We start from the raw sequence: 16,566 nt of genomic DNA on the forward strand, positions 1-16,566 counted from the left end.
AAAGGTCTTCCTTGGGAAGATCCCTATGATCTGCCTCCCTATGAACATCGTATTCTACTTCTTCAAATGCAATCTCTCCATCAAAGGCGTGTTAATAATGACTTAGTATTTTTTCATCAACTCATTAATGGTGAAATTGATGCACCTTATTTGCTATCTTGTGTACATTTGAATTACCGGGGTGGAACTCATCACCTGCGCACGTTTGATTTTATACATATTGACTTCCATAGAACTAACTATGGCAAGAATGAAGCTTTAAGTCGAATGAGCATTTTATATAACTTAAACTGTTCATCGATAGATTTAAATTTAAATAAGGTGGGATTAAAATCATTGTTTAGAACCAGTGCTCCACTATCGTAATTTTTGTTCTGTAATAGTTAAATGCTAATTTTGTTTTGTATTTTGTGCGTGTGTTAGGCTATATTTGTATTATTTTTTACTAACAACTAACACATGCACTTATGATGAGCCTCTGATCGTAGTTTGACGCTTGCTATAAGCTTACTACTTTCTGAAATTCTGAAGTGTAAAAAAAAAAAAAAAAAGGGACCTACAATTTTAGGCCGAATCCGAACGGCTAGTTTGAGAAAGCAATTTTTCATGACAAGAATTACTCTTAAAGGGTTTGTCAATTCCTCGCAAGAGGCAGTACCCGCGAAAATTATTTTTTTTTAAATTAAGGTGGCACAGGCAGGAATTGAACCCCTTGCATGACAGTCCAACGCACTAACAATCACGGATACTACATACATTTAGATTAAAAGATAGGTCTAATGCTGGGTGACGTCGGTTCGACAAGTAGGGTGTTGGCTGAATTTACAATATCAGTATTGAGTGTGTCCGAGAAAAATATAAGGTCCAATATTTTGTTGAAGTTGTCCCAATTCCCATTAAATTGGCTCAGTCCACATGAGGAAACACCGTCAATTGTCAAAAATTCGTTGGTAGAGTACATATTAATAGGATATAGATAGTTCTCATGCGTCTGTTTAGTTCAGATCAAGTTTGGAAGATTGAAATGTCCTAAGACAGCTCGTCTTGTGGCTCAATTTGATCTTTATTTTGTCTATGCAATTAATTAAATCCTAACGTTGTTAAGAGAGCTTGGACGTATATATGTGGCGATAATGTATAGCAGTCCTGTCACATTTTTAACTTTTATGCAAATCATTCCTACATCACATTGATGAAAGTCGTCATCCAAAATGCATATCATGCAATTTTTCACCTCCTACAGTGCTGTCATTTAAGCAGTGTCTATCACGTCTGTACACTTGATAATTTGAATCGAAGAGTTCCGTATCCAAGAATATATTGTTTAGACAAGTTTCAGTCAAAGCCTATTTTTTATAAATCTTTTTAATTGATGTTTTCTAAAAAATTAACTACAATTCAGCAACAGTTTTTTGCATATGATAAAATAAGTTTGATTTAAAATATTTTTTTTTATTTTTCGTAAAAAAAACTGTTACTTCGAATTTTCTTAACATTTTACCAGATTTTAAAACGTTATTCTTCGTTGCATAAATTATTTAAGAGATAAAAACATTTTTTCTTCATAAGAAATTCCGTAAAATATTCGAGGTGAAAAATATTTTATTTCAGTTTTTTTTATTTGTAAAAAAAACTGTTAATTAAATGTTTCCAAAGTTATAATATTTTGGAAATACCTTGCAAATTACAAATATCTTGAGAAATGGATTAATAGCTCATAAGCGAATTAATTCGACAAAAGACAACTTTATTCGAAGTACCAAATTATTTCTTTTGTTTTTGTAAAGTTGATGACATTCTGCGGTATTAATTTTTTGACCACAGCTGTATATTGTATCAACGAACTAACGAAGGAAAACTTTTGTTCACTTCACTAAACTAGTCATAAAATCCTTTTTCATTCCATCGCCAGTACTTCTCGCCGCCACCGTTCGGCGCCGCCGACCGCCAGTCGCTTATAAAATCCTTAAGTTTCAAAAGCATTTTTTCCTGGCTCTAAATGACCATCAGGGAAGCATAAGCAACCAAGCCGTTTAAAGCCAAAGCAATTCAAAAAAAAAAAAAAAAAAACCGAAATATAGAGCCTTATACAACTCCAGCAAGGACCCTCTGCCGCTCCACCTCTTCAAAAAAAAAAACAACAACAAACAACATTTAAATTTAAAATAAAACTAAAAAACAGAACAAAAATGGAACGAATAGAAGAAAAAACACATGATGCAAGGATGATTCCCTGTGAGTGATGGACTGCTATTATACAACAATCCTGAACGAACGTAAAAATATGTATGTTCATATGTTCTCTATAACATATACATCTAAACATAGCATACATAAAGCCTGGCATGGGATAAAGACGAAACAACATGATAAAATTGCATTTCCTATAGTACTCGTACTATAGTATAGTGATGTGGGAATGTGAATGTGTGTACACATAAAGTTTTTTGAGTACAATATCCTGTATACGATGAGGGCGACCTATGTATCCTGTTTCTAGGTCAACCAAACACATTATAGGATATCCTTTCTATGTTCTTTCTCTCCTCCATCTCCATATACCTACGTAAAGTATAGAAAAACTGAAGAAGACTAAGAGGGGGAGGGGATGGTTTTTGAGAAGGGAGGAAAGATGCTGTCCTGTAGTAAAACAACAACTACTTAAACACACATAGGCATACACAAACATTTCTTCTTCTTAAGATTATTGTATCAAGTTTAATACAGCATCACCGACTTAATCAATTAAAAGATATGCAGGACGAAATTATAGAGAAATTTAATGACACAAAAACAATTTCTGGTTTTTTCTGTAATCAAATATTAAAAACCAACTAAACAAAAGGGAACAACTATCAAGGATATAAATTGAAGCCAAACATACAAGTATAGAAAAAAGAAAGAATAGGAAGAAGAAAAATGATGAGAAGAAAAAAAAGTATCCTTAATCGTAAATCAACCAATTTCTCATTGCAGCGCATTTGTACAATAAATAAATGAGCATCGTCGTGGTCCTCGTCGTCGTAGTTGTGTTGCATCTCGCTCTACTCTATACGATCATACGATTGTTGTACTTTTTGACCGCTAGAGCGCGGGCGCATTCAATCATCCTTCAGCTTCAGTAATGAAATGCTCTCTCTATCAAAAGTCCTTTACCTACATATATTTTTGTACTCTCTCTCTTTCTCTCTTTTTTAGACTTTTTCTCTCTGGAAAAAAAGGATAACCTTTCATCCATCATCCCATCCAAAGCAAGAAGTTTAGTTGAAATTGTGCAGAATTCAATTTAAAATAAAAATAAATTAAGAAATACAAAACTTTTAATCCACTTAATTTAGGTTATTTTCGATTCCAAGAGATGGAGTTACTTTATATATGTATGTGCAGCAAAACTAGTTGATAGTATCCTTTTTTTGTTGGTGTAAGAAAAAGAGGTTATAGAAAATAAATTGAGAGAACTACGAGCATCTAGGGTTGATGAAATTTTGTGTGATGAACAAGTAACTGCCAACTGATGAGGATAAGGATGACCATCAAATCAAACCCGCATGAGGAAAGGTGTTTCTGTATATGTAGATTTATGTGTACGGTACAATCGTCAGGACTCAGGAGGACACAAAAGAGCAAAGGAGTTTTTTTTTCTTTGTCTGCTAAATTGATTTGAACAAAGATTTTATTTTTTTTGAGGTTTGGATGATGGAGATTCGATGTTTTGAGTTTAAAGTTTTAGGTAGAAACAAAAAGGATTTTTTGTTAAACCGAAATTATTAGCTGAATTCAAAAATCGATAGAAGGGTGTTTTTTTTTTATTTAGATTTTTGAATAGGGTTTTTGAAAATGGCCTTATTTTTGGAGAAAAATCTTCTGAACTTTTTTGAATTAATTAAATTATAAAATTAGTTTTTTATAACTATATACTTCTTTTTTTCATAAAAATAACTTTTAATAAATGGAGCATATAAAGATTACTTCTAACGGTTCTAGTTCAAAATAAATGAAGTATTATATTTATTAAAAACGTTAAATGCTAAAAGTGATTTAGACCTTCTTGTTCTTCACATTCTTTAATGGAGCTAATAATAATTATAAAAAAGAGGCTGGGATGCGAGCCACACTAATAACTACTTCCCCTCCCGTCTGTCGATTTGTCTTGCTTAAAAGTTTGTAGGTTTTGGTGTTGGGTTAAAAAGTTGTCAGTTGAATTATTCTTAAAAATTTTAAAATTACCAACAATATTTTTCATATAAGGAAATAGTTTAGTTTGAAAATCTAGTATTGTTAAATAGATTTTTAGTCGAAAACAAATTTTTACCAATTTTAGAAGCATTTCTTAAATTTTTACAAATTAAATGAATGAAATTTATTTGAGAGATATCAAGAACAGAACATCAATTTTTACTAAATTTGCGCTGTGAAGTAAAAAAAAGTTTGAAGACAATATTTTAAATTTTTGAACAGCAATTTGAGTCGAGAGTCGAAATTCTGAAGTATAAAAAAAAAGTAAATTTTTACAAAGTTTTAGCATTGTTTTCTTTGGTTTTTATTTTTATTAAGAAAACTGTCACTTAGATTTTTCTCAAAATTTTACAGAATGTTGACAACAATATTTTTTCTAAGAAAAAAAGTAGTTTAAAGCCAATATCTCAAAGTTTTGAAAAAATATTTGAGCTGAAAATCAATTTGTACCAACTTTGTTTTAAATTTTCTTTCAAGTTTTTATTTTTTGTAAAAACAAAACTTTCAATTCGATTTTTCTCAAAAATTTAATGAATGTTGACAACAATATTTTTTAAAAGATAAAAGTAGTTTAAAGCCAATATCTCAAAGTTTTGAAAAGCTATTTGAGTCAAAACTAAATTTTTACCATCTTTTATTAATTTTTTTGTTTAGGTTTTTATTTTTTGTAAGAAAACTTTCTATTCGATTTTCCTCAAATTTTTTTAAAATATTGACAGCAATATTTTTTAAAGGATTAAAGTAGTTTTAAAAAATATCTATAAGTTTTGAAAAGATATTTGAGTCGAAAATCAATTTTCAGCTATTTTTGTTAAATTTTCTTTGAAGTTTTTAATTTTTGTAAAAAAAACATAAAAAGAAATTTAATTTTTACCAACTTTGAGTAATGTTTTTTTAGGTTTTTACTTTTTATAAAAAAAAGTGTCAATTTAATTTTTCTTAAAATTTTACCAGATGTAAAAAACGTTATTTTTTGATGCAAACAATTGTTTTGGAGATGAAATCATTTTTTATTCGCAAAATTTTCGAGGTCACAAATTTTGTTTCAGTTTTTTTGATTTATAAAAAAATTGATAACTGGATTTTTTTCCAAAAATATTTGGTATCACGTTTCAATACATAATATAAAATTTAATTCAAGTCTCTGGCGTCATTGGTTCGTGAGATATTTAGGGTTAACCAAAGTTTTTACCTTTTTTTTAAACTGCTATGGTAAAAAAAACTACCTACGCAATTTTCTTGAAAGCCCTTTCTGCATATTTCTGCATTATTATCTGTATAACAAACTTTATTTAAAGTCCATATCTCTTCTGATTCTTGACTTATGGCCGAAGAAAAAAATTTGCGAACGTACAAACGTCTTTCTAAAAATCTTTTATTTCGACTCCAGGGAACTTGAAACGTCGAGAAATGTCAACATTTTCAATTCGACAAATCGGACCCATTACAATAACTTCCTATAGGAATTTCAAATCATTAATCACATTAACATTTAAAACAGGAGGAAAATAATAATTAAATGAAATACACATAAACAGCAATGAACCAAAGTGACTCCCTTGAGGTACATCAGAATTGAATTTAAATTGATTTGAAGGGTTACTCCTGGAGAAGGCGATATAATATCTTTCTTTGAGATTTGAAGAAACTCACATAACAAAACGGTTGCTTAGGCCAATTTTACTGAGTTTATTAGAAGAATTTTATGACTTAATTTGTCTAATGAATTGCTTAAGTCTCTTAAGATGCAATCGACTTGAGAGTGTTTTTCGAATGCATTCAAACAAAAATTGAGAATTGTAACAAATTAGTAATGTAGATTTTGTTTTTAGAAATTATGTTTATTTTCATAAATAACGAAAGAACAATTAAAGGAAATGATGTTCCAAAAAGGAATTCAAACAATTTAGGAATAGCAGAAAATTTCGATATAGGAAGATAATTTGAAACTAATGGCTGAATCACAAAAATGCTTCAGCTTTGGCTTCACCTGACATTTACGAGTTCAGCCATAGGAATTCAATGCATGCTATCACAATGAAGCTTAAAACTCACGTTTCGTTTGACAATTGTAAGGAAAAGAACCTAATGTAACGTAATGTGACTCCAAACGGAATCTCTAGTTCAATTATCTGAACATTTGCTTTGTCTGACCGCTCAACAGCTGTTAAAAAAAATGTCCCCAAACCAAATATTTGCTCTTTGGAGGGATGAAATAATAGAAATGTCATTCAAATCAACCTCGAAGCAGGCTCACCGTAACGCAGACGAAGCCGAAGCTGAAGCTGAAGCGTGTTTGTGATTCAGCCATAAATGTTGGACTGGGTATGAATGTTACCAAGGATCTAGGAACATAAATTACATAAGGCACACTTTTTTCGACACAAATGATGGTATTTAATCAGGACCAGGACTTAAATACTCATTGAGCTAAAAAATGTTGTCACTTATAGAAGCCACAGAAATCGAAAAATTGATTGATGAAGGATGACTTCATTGTTGTGTGTTAGGAGAAATAAGAAAAGAGGTGCTTGCAAAAGAAAAATCTCAAGGCAGTCTTCAAATAATCTACAAACATGTTCCAAATTGACACTGGAAGATGGCTTGAAGAGTTTTGAAAGGTACTAGTTGGATATCCGTCAAATTTACGTTTACTATTAACCAACCATCCAAAACATCTGATGGTTAATTTTTAGATCACACTCAGTATTACACAAATGAATCGAGAGTACAAAAGTTTGAAAACCAGGCCTTATTTATTTTATTTTTCAAAAATTTGATAATTGCGGCCCCTATTTAAAGTTTATTATTTAAACAGATAAGCTTTCATAAAGGCGTAGAATAATTTCATCTAAACACAATTTTGAAAATAATGCCTCACAGTTAATTCCGAGTAATATGTGAAAAAACTGAGTTAAGTTAAATTTTGTAAAGTCAAACTTGATAGCATTTTTACATAAGTTAAAAAACGTAGCATACGCCTAAATTTAATGAAAATGTCAGGGCGGTGGCGATGTTCATGTTCTATCTTTGAATCGTATTACATCAAAGAATAAACAAGAACTAATATTCTTCCAATCTAATTTTTAAACGCCTAAATGTAATGTCTTCTGTCTCGCCCTTTTTTACACTTACTAACTAGTTACATTTCATTACAAAACTCAATCACAATACTTATGCCACCAGAAATACTTATCAATATTCCCTTGAACACGAATTAGTTCGTAGCGTCAAGTTCATAGAATAGTTGTTAGGCCGTACAACGCGAATGTTTTAGGCTACAAGGCTTATGCAATAAGAACGCTCATATTTGTTTGAGTATTTTATTATTTCGCCTTGGAATTAATAATCAGTTAACAAAAATTCAATTTTCTTTGAATTTTGTATGTTTAAATGGTTACTGGAATTTTACAGACAATTTTTTTGACAATTTTAGGACACTACTGAAACCTTAAATAAAATCATGTTTTCTCGAACAATTAGGTGTTTAATTTTAATAATTAGAAAAAAGTTATTTGAATTTAGCTTGAATTTCTTGGCAGTTGTAGGATGCGTTTGACATGTACGTTATTAAAGGGGAGAAGGCAACATTTTGTTGAATGCAGTTGTTACTCTGCTTTTCTTTCTGTCATTATATTATACCTCGCTATTACGATTCAAAGCAATTTAACCCTTACTGCGTTTTTCAATGCAGATTGTGAACGGTCATTCAATTATCAGCTTCTGTTTCGAACCAATTTGTGTTAATTCAAGTATCGAAAAATGACAAAGATTGAGAAATCAAAAAAGTTTTCCTTTTCCAGAATAAATAATTATTGTTTGTTTAACTCCGACTAAATAGTTTGGTGGAAATTTCAATACAAGGTGGAACTTTGAATAATTTATTACTGAATAATTGTAACATTGTGTCCGCTTGTACCGAATTTTTGAAGTTTGCAAAGGACGGTTAATAAATCGAGAAAGAGATTCAAAAAGGGAAAGTTAAACTTTTCTGAAAATTTATCTTCAAAACGTGTGGTATGTTTTTTTAATGAAAATAAAAGTGATGCGCACCAAGGCGTATACGTATTTTTTTAAAAGACATTACTTTTTTTTCGAATTCAGTTGTTTGGATTTGTTTGTTTCAATTGGTTTGAAATTAAATTTAAAAAGAGGCTGGGATGCGACCCACACTGATAACTTCCCATCCGGTCTGTCGATTTGTCTTGCTTAAAAGTTTGTCTATATGTACTCGTATCAATTTTTACCAAATTTGCGTACTATTTTTTGTAGATTTTATTTTTTATGAAAAAACGGACTGTTAGATTTTAGTATTAAAATTACTGAATATTGAAAACAATATTTTCTGTGAAATAAAATAAGTTTGAAGCTAATATTTTTAATTTTTGAAAAGCTATTTGAGCCGAAAGTAAATTTTTACCAAGTTTTAGTATTGTTTTTTTTTTTAGTTTTATTTTTTGTAAAAAAACTGTCAATTCGAATGTTTTAAAAATTTTACCAAATGTTGAAAACAATAATTCTTATAAGATAAAATTAGTTTGAAGCCAATATTTAAAACATTTGAAGAGATATTTGAGTCGAAAATCAATTTTCACCAACTTTTATACATTTTTTTTAGGTTTTTATTTTTTGTAAAAAAAACTGTCAATTCGATTTTTCTCAAAACTTGTCCTAATGTTGAAAACAATATTTCTTATAAGTAAAAATCAGTCAGAAGCTATTATATAAAAGTTTTTAAAAGATATTTGAGTCGAAAATCAATTTTTACCAACTTTTATACATTTTTTTTTAGGTTTTTATTTTTTGTAAAAAAAACTGTCAATTCGATTTTTCTCAACATTTTTCAAAATGTTGAACACAATATTTCTTATAAGATAAAATAAGCTTGAAGCCAAAATTTCAAGTTAATGAAAAGATATTTGAATCGATATTTAATTTTTACGACTTTAAGTAATGTTTTTCTTTAGATTTTTATTTTTTATAAAAAAAACTGTCAATTAGATTTTTCTCAAAATTTTATCAGATGTCAAAAACATTATTCTTCGTTGCTCAAAATTGTTTTAGAGATGAAATCATATTTCAGTCGTAAAATTTTGGTTTGAAATTTTGATTTATAAAAAAAACGTTATATTGATTTTTTTTTTTAAATATACTTGTTTGGTACCACGTTACAATATATTATATTAAATTTAATTCAAGTCTCTAGGGTTTTTTGTTCGTAAGATATTTAGGGTTAACCAAAATTTTCACCTTTTTTTCAAACTGCTATGGTAAAAAAACCACCCACGCAATTTTCTTGAGAGCCCTTTCTGCATCTTTCTGCCTTATTATCTGTATAACAAAATTTATTTAAAGTTGATATCTCTTCTGGTTCTTGAGCTATGGAGGACGTAGCGAACGTACGTACACACGCACGCACAGACATCTTTCTAAAAATCTTTTATTTCGACTCTAGGAACCTTGAAACGTCGAGAAATGTCAAAATTTTCAATTTGACAAATCGGACTCATTACAAAGTTAAATACATATAATCGTTTTATATAAGGACTCAATCTATATATAAAAAAACCAATGCCACTTTGCCACTATGTGGCACTAATTTTTGAAGGTTTGTACGTAAAGACAATTTAAACAAAAATCTTGAAAAGGTGTAAAATCAACATCTTTCTATACTTTCATATACAAACAATTTGTACTAATACAAAAATCGTGAGATACATGATTTTGTTGATCGTGAATTGCAACGTGAGCAATAGTCAATTCTAATGATTATACAATCGAATATAACCAAATTGAATACTCAACAAAAACATGTGTAGGACACAATCATGCAAGCCGTTTCCAATAATATTGAGTAGGCACTCTTGCATCTTCGGGAATTGCTGCTACATTATTAGAAGGTGGTCAGACCGCACACTTTGCAATAAAATTCCCATTGGATGTACGGGTAATTGAAACTCCATTTTGCAATATTTCGAGAAATTCTGCTTTAGCAAAAGTTCTGCGACTAACGATAATTATTGTATGGGATGAGTGCACAATGGCGAATAAAAAATCAATAGAAGCATTTAATCGTACAATGCAAAATTTACGCTGTAATCAAAAGCTGTTTTGGTGGTGCTCTGATATCGCTGTCAGGGTACTTTCGTCAAACATTGCCTTTCATTTCTCGATCAACTCCTACTGATGAAATAAACTCCTGTTTGAAGTCATTTGTTGACAATGAACAATAATATGAGTATTCACTTACATAATGGCAACTGCCCATGAGTTATCAAAACAATTGTTAGAAATTGGTGATGGCAAAATACCACTCGACAGATTGATCACGGCACCGTACAATTTGTGTACAATTGCCCAATTTATAGATGTTATGAAATTATAATTGGTTGAGAGAACGAACCATTTTAGCACCGAAAAACATTCAAGCAAAACTGCCAGGTAAAGTCACGACATATAAATCAATTGACAATGTTATGAATCAAGATGAGGCAATGAATAATCCAATTGAATTTTTAAATTCAATTGGAACCGACTGGTGTACCACCGCATTGCTTGAATCTGAAAATTGGTTCTTTGATTATATTATTGCGAAATATTAATCCACCAGATTGGTAGTGAAAAAGTTATTGCCAAATTTGATTGAAGCTACAATTTTTACTGGAAAATCAAAAAGAGAAGTGTGTTGTATACCGAGTATCCCTATGATTCCAACTGATATGCCATTTGAATTCAAAAGATTACAATATCCTGTGAGTTTATCATTTGCGATGTTCATAAATAAGTCCCAAGGGCAAACACTTCACGTTTGTGCTATCAATTGAAAGGAATAATATTTTTCACATGGCCAACTTTATGTTGCCTGTTCCGGAGTCGGTACACCCAACTGTTTATTTATTAATGCTCAAAATGCAAAAACTAAAAAATATTGTTTATCCACTGTTTTAGACTAACAAATATGGACTCACAATAGTAAGAGTACCCAATTTCTTTTTATTTTTTAGTTTTTACTCTTTGCTGATAAATATAATATAAACAAATTTTTCATTTGGACTTTTAAATAGCTAACAATTTAAAATATTTTTTTGTTAGAATACATTAACTTAATAATCATGTTTTTTATTACTATGCCTTATACGTAGCCAAGCACGTACCGAGCCGCTAGTTTTTTACAAAAACGTTCTTAAAAAAATTCAAATGATAGTTGACCGATATAAGTTTATTGCTGGTTAAATTTTAACACAATGGAATTAAATCTATAGATAGCCTGAATTATATTTAATTAAAGGCTATTACATTTCTATACAAAAAATGCATTCATTTTACAAATGCTTTGGGATATTTCTACAATAAAAATATTGTTTGTGTTTATAAAACATTCAGTTTCTATTTATAAACTTTGTGTTAATTAATTTTATCCATTTCCAAACAATTATTAAAAACTTATTTTCTTAAAACTTTAAAAGGGTTTAGCGGTTGTTATTAAATTTTAGAAGAGAGAGGCTCAGTATGCCTCTTTTCCTAAATTTTTGTAAGTCATTAAGAAAATTTTTCGAGAATGGTTTTTACATTCTTCTTGTTTTAAATAAATCAAAAACTGAACCCAATATTTTTTAAATGGAATTTCAACTTTTTTCAAAAGGTATGTGGCTTACGAAATTTATAAATCCCTTGAGTTTTTATTTCATTGATTCTTATAAATTTACTTAATTAAATGTGAACAAATTTTCAAGGCCCCTAATTTTAAATGTTTCGCTATGAAACTTAAAATGTGACCAACCAGTCACACTTTATTTTGTGTCTAAATCTCACGAAAAAGGCCTAAAAACTTTAATCAGAAGCTTTTTTTATTTATTACTACCACTGTTTACAATTACAGAATTACAAAAATCACAGCAAAATGTTTAGAAGTCACATTTTCCTGTGTTTAAGTGTTTTATTTATTTTTGAAAGCTTTTTTGGTAACACAAAATAAAATCCTTTGTCCTCTTATAGCAAATGTTGTGAAACAAATATGATTTATGATGATTCCTAATTGTTTCATAGAACCATGATTTATTGTGCAGTTAAGTTTTAATAGATTGATATTTATTTTTCCAAAATATCTCACAAAAATATAGAAATCTAAATTGCTTAATCCAGGTCGAAGGACCAAACGGTACACAGTGATGATTGATATATACAACAAAATTTTGTATTCTTATTGAAAATATTGGTTTTAAAAGCAACGTTTTGTTATATTGATATGTTTTTCAAAATATGTTACAGAAATAGTGAAATCATAAAAATTGGACAAAGCGAAAATTCAAATTAGTCCTAGAAAAACTCTAAAAGTTACACTAAGGCGAAATTAAAAAAAAAAAGTTAATGGAAATACAAAAAAAAATCGGACCATTTATCTTTCGAGAAATTCAAAATCTAAGACCTTAAAAATGTACAAAAGGTGTTCAAAGACCTTTTCTTCAGTCTTTCTAATTAGGATTTTAATTGTTCATATGCATTTTAGTAAGAAATGAAATTAATGTTGACTTGAAGTATACCTGCATTTTCAAAATCATTTTGAATTTTATAAATTAACTCATCTTTGCTTTCAACTTTTCTCTCAAATACAAAAATCTAGCGCTAATTTTAAAGATTCCTCACTTAAAATCCAGTCAAATATTGAATATTGACTATTGTAATGAGTATTTATTTAAAAAAAAAATACAATATCCTTAAATTTCGTCCTACTCATCACCTGTTGCATTAACTTAACTACCCTAACTTGCAGATTGATTACACAAATCAGAATAACAAATTTTGTATAAAGATTTTACCGCAATAAAATAAAACTATCTTTTTCATTACAAATCACTCATTCGTCGGGAATTATATGTCCTTTAATTTTTTTAAGTAAAATACTTTCATCCGAAATATTTTCTAAAATGAAGCCAAGTCCACTTGTTTGTCTCTAATTGAAATAAAATCATTTGATTGTACCTGGAAAAGTCTCGTTCCCGATACGCAACCTAAACAAATATCAAAAAAAGTAAAATATTCACTTAAAAAAAAACTCCACCTTATAAAACTCATAACCACAAAATATTGCCTAATCCAGGTTGAAGGACCAAACGACACACATCTACGATGACGACGAGAGAAATTTTTCAATAATTGAAAGATAAAACTAAATCTCTTTTATTCTAATTGAAAATCTTGCTTTAAGGACTTAAATGTCTTCGAAGAAAGATAAAATAATAGGATAAAAAAGAAAAAGGAATTAACAAAATATTTGATAAAAGATCAAAAGTTCATTAAGAATTACGTATAAACGCCTTCAGCTATTCCGTTAAAACCTCCCACAATTCAATTTATTTTCAATTCCATGTAAGTCCTTCAAGTTGTCAAAATGAAGTACATACTTACACCTACCTACAGTTCATTTGCTTTTTTTCCCAATATTTGAGCATAAAACCAGAACATCCTTTTTATAGGTACCTATTCCTTATCGAAAAATCAAACAAACAATAAATCTAAAGCTCCAAAACAAAATTCTTCACCCTTTTTTTGAGTGTGGAACATGAATTGTAACATACATGTCCCGTATCCCAAGAAAATTAGAAAAACGAAGGGAAAAAATTAAACTTTTTCTAAGCTCAACTATAGACTCGTATTTCTTCGTACCTTTGGATTAAATATACTCGTATGTATGATTATGTGTCTTTCCACACATCACGTTTTTTAACGTTCTAGTTCGTTTTTTGTTGAATGGATTAAAACCAATTTCGGATAAACACAAACGCAAAATCCCATTAGCTGTGCTACCTCTATACCTACCCAACTTCCTAGCTCCATACAAATTTATATGTAGGTACTTACGTAGAAGCTATAGAAAAGAGAGAGAAAGCCCGAAAAGGGATTAAACAAATTCAAACATCCTTCTTAATTAACCCTTCTTATAGGATTAACATCCTTCAAAAGGACGAATAGATTTTCATCATTTTCATTTTAAATGAATCCAAAAAATTGTTCTTAACCTTTCTCTCTGAAGCCTGCATCATCTTCATGTCATATGAATGTATCTATGTATATACCTGCTGTGCTGCTGTATACCAACAAAACACCAACAACAACAACAACAAATACCTATACACTAAAAATACATAAAATATATGCACCTTACTGTACATATGTACATATAACACTCTAACATTAAAGAAGACACAAAAAAGTATCCAAGGATTCAAGTGGCATTCGTTGTACTCTAAAGTATCTTTATGTTACGTGCATTTTGTGCGCGACAGGACCTAGGAGAAGACGAAGGATAAAGACGAAGAGGAGACAATAGTGTAAAAAAGGATGAGGCAGAGTAGCAGAGTGTAGGCAAGGCGGCCGGCTAATGTCCTTGTATGAGTGTATTCACTTTTTTTTTTGCTCATTTTCATATTTAATTTTCTTTCTGTTCGTTTGTCCGATTGTTTGTATGTCTTTTACTTAAATTCTGGGGGTTGAAATCCTTTTAAACTTGGCACTATGCCAAAAGACAGAAACTAAATCTCTTCTTTTTGTTTTCTCTCTTTTCTTTCCATCACACGGAGAATCCCTGTTAGAAAATTCTCCACTCTTCTTCCCATCCCCCCAAAAACTTTACTCTCTCTCTCTTTATCCAAAAAACACAACCAACAGTTTCCATATTGGATGGAGATGGCTTAAACCAACAACAAAAAGAATAAGTCCCGAACTCCTTCCTCAAAACTTTTTTTTTTGTAATTCCTTTTTATGTTTTTGATTCTCATCTCGGCACAAGTGTAGTAGAATGACAAAACAAAATACACAACAAAATAAAAAAACAAAAACATATAAAAGTATGCACCACGTAATCCGAAAATGAAAATTCACTCTCTCAAACACACAGAGAAAAAGCTTTATTTTCTCTCACTTGTCACTTATTCTCTTTTTCTCACAACAAAATTCACACTAAAAAAAACATTGGTGAAACATTTTTTAAAGCTTACCTCAGAAAACACAGTTATAGAAAATGGAGACTTTCTTTCAGTAATTTTCCATTTCTTCTTCTGCACACAGAGAGATAGATATATATATGTATGAATAAGAAGAGAGATGAATGGAGTTTGGTACGGAAGCTTTTTTTTCCTTACAGAAGCAGAAGCACAATAATAAAGGAGATGATGATTAAAATTCGTCCTCCAAAAAACTAGAACTGATATAGAATGGAAGAGACCGCGAAAGAGCGAGTGAGCGTACGTAAAATGAACGAACAAAAGAGAGCACAAGAGAGAGATAGAGATGGAAAAGAAAATTTAAGGGTGGTGTTGTAGTGTATAGAGATTTTTTTCTATTTCTTTTTCTTTTTTTTTGTGTAACTTCACTTTATTTTATTTTTTCGAAGGGGCAGGGGGGAGACTTTCTTGAAAATTTTCTATTCTTCAAAATCAAATTTTTCACTTTAGCACTTTTTTGATATTCACTATTTTTCTTAAATTTTTGGTTAAGTTAAGTTCCGTTCCGATTTATTGAGTTGATTTTGAAACAACGAACACAAAAATCGAAATCGGTAAGCGCGTTACTCTATGCAGCAGCAAAGGACCTTTTTGTTGGTATAACTCATGTATACCTCTTTGAACTGCCTTCAATTAAAAACGGTGCGAGAACTCGGGAAAAAAACGTCTATTCGCGAGAGGGTTACACACCGAACTGAGTGAGCAGCATTGAGGCTTTCGAAATGCAAAATTATGTTATGTACTTGAACACACAAAAAAAAATAATGAAAGCTTTTTTGGCATTTTCCTTTTCGCCCCGTTCACTGTGACTTGTCGTCGTTGTCGTCGTCCTCTTTACTGTTTAGGTATAACTATCTTCTTTAAGGACAAATTTGAGGGTGGTGGGAAAGAGGCATTTATTTTGGCGGTGGGTCAGAATAGCAGCAGCAGTCAGACTCAGTCACAACCAGAGCCAGAGCCAGCGCAGCAAAGTTGTAGAGAAGGCCTTGAAAATATAGCAATTTATGCGCTCTCTTTGGGTTTTGCGCGATGCGGTACGATACGTAAAATGTGAGTGTTTGTATGTGGGGGCGGGAGGTAAATGAAAATGGCTTCAGCTTCAGTCAGTCTCAGTCTCAATTTAGAGTAAATTATGTTGTCTGCACAAGTATTATTTACTGGAGAGTTTTTATAGGGAGTTCTCCATCTCCAGGCTTTTGAGAAATTTAGAGAAATTCTTGCAAAGATTCTGGCAGATCTAGAAGACCTTGGATATGGTTGTTGTACAAACTGCAGCAATGACATAATTGGGGGGAATGTTAAATTTTCATTTCTAACTGTCCTCAAAACA

At 30.5% G+C, this 16,566-nt stretch overlaps 1 protein-coding gene across 1 annotated transcript in view; it reads right to left on the bottom strand.

Moving 5' to 3' along the window:
- The window catches only part of LOC129942827 (voltage-dependent calcium channel subunit alpha-2/delta-4), a 280,448-nt gene extending 264,409 nt beyond the window's left edge, over positions 1 to 16,039 (bottom strand). The window contains exon 1 of the mRNA XM_056051947.1: positions 15,231 to 16,039. The gene's annotated coding sequence lies outside the window, so the exon portion shown is untranslated. The remainder of the gene's footprint in view (positions 1 to 15,230) is intronic.
- Between the last annotated feature and the right edge of the window lie 527 nt (positions 16,040 to 16,566).

The sequence above is a fragment of the Eupeodes corollae genome, chromosome 1 (genome assembly GCF_945859685.1).
Source record: "Eupeodes corollae chromosome 1, idEupCoro1.1, whole genome shotgun sequence".
Taxonomy (NCBI): Eukaryota; Metazoa; Arthropoda; class Insecta; order Diptera; family Syrphidae; genus Eupeodes; species Eupeodes corollae.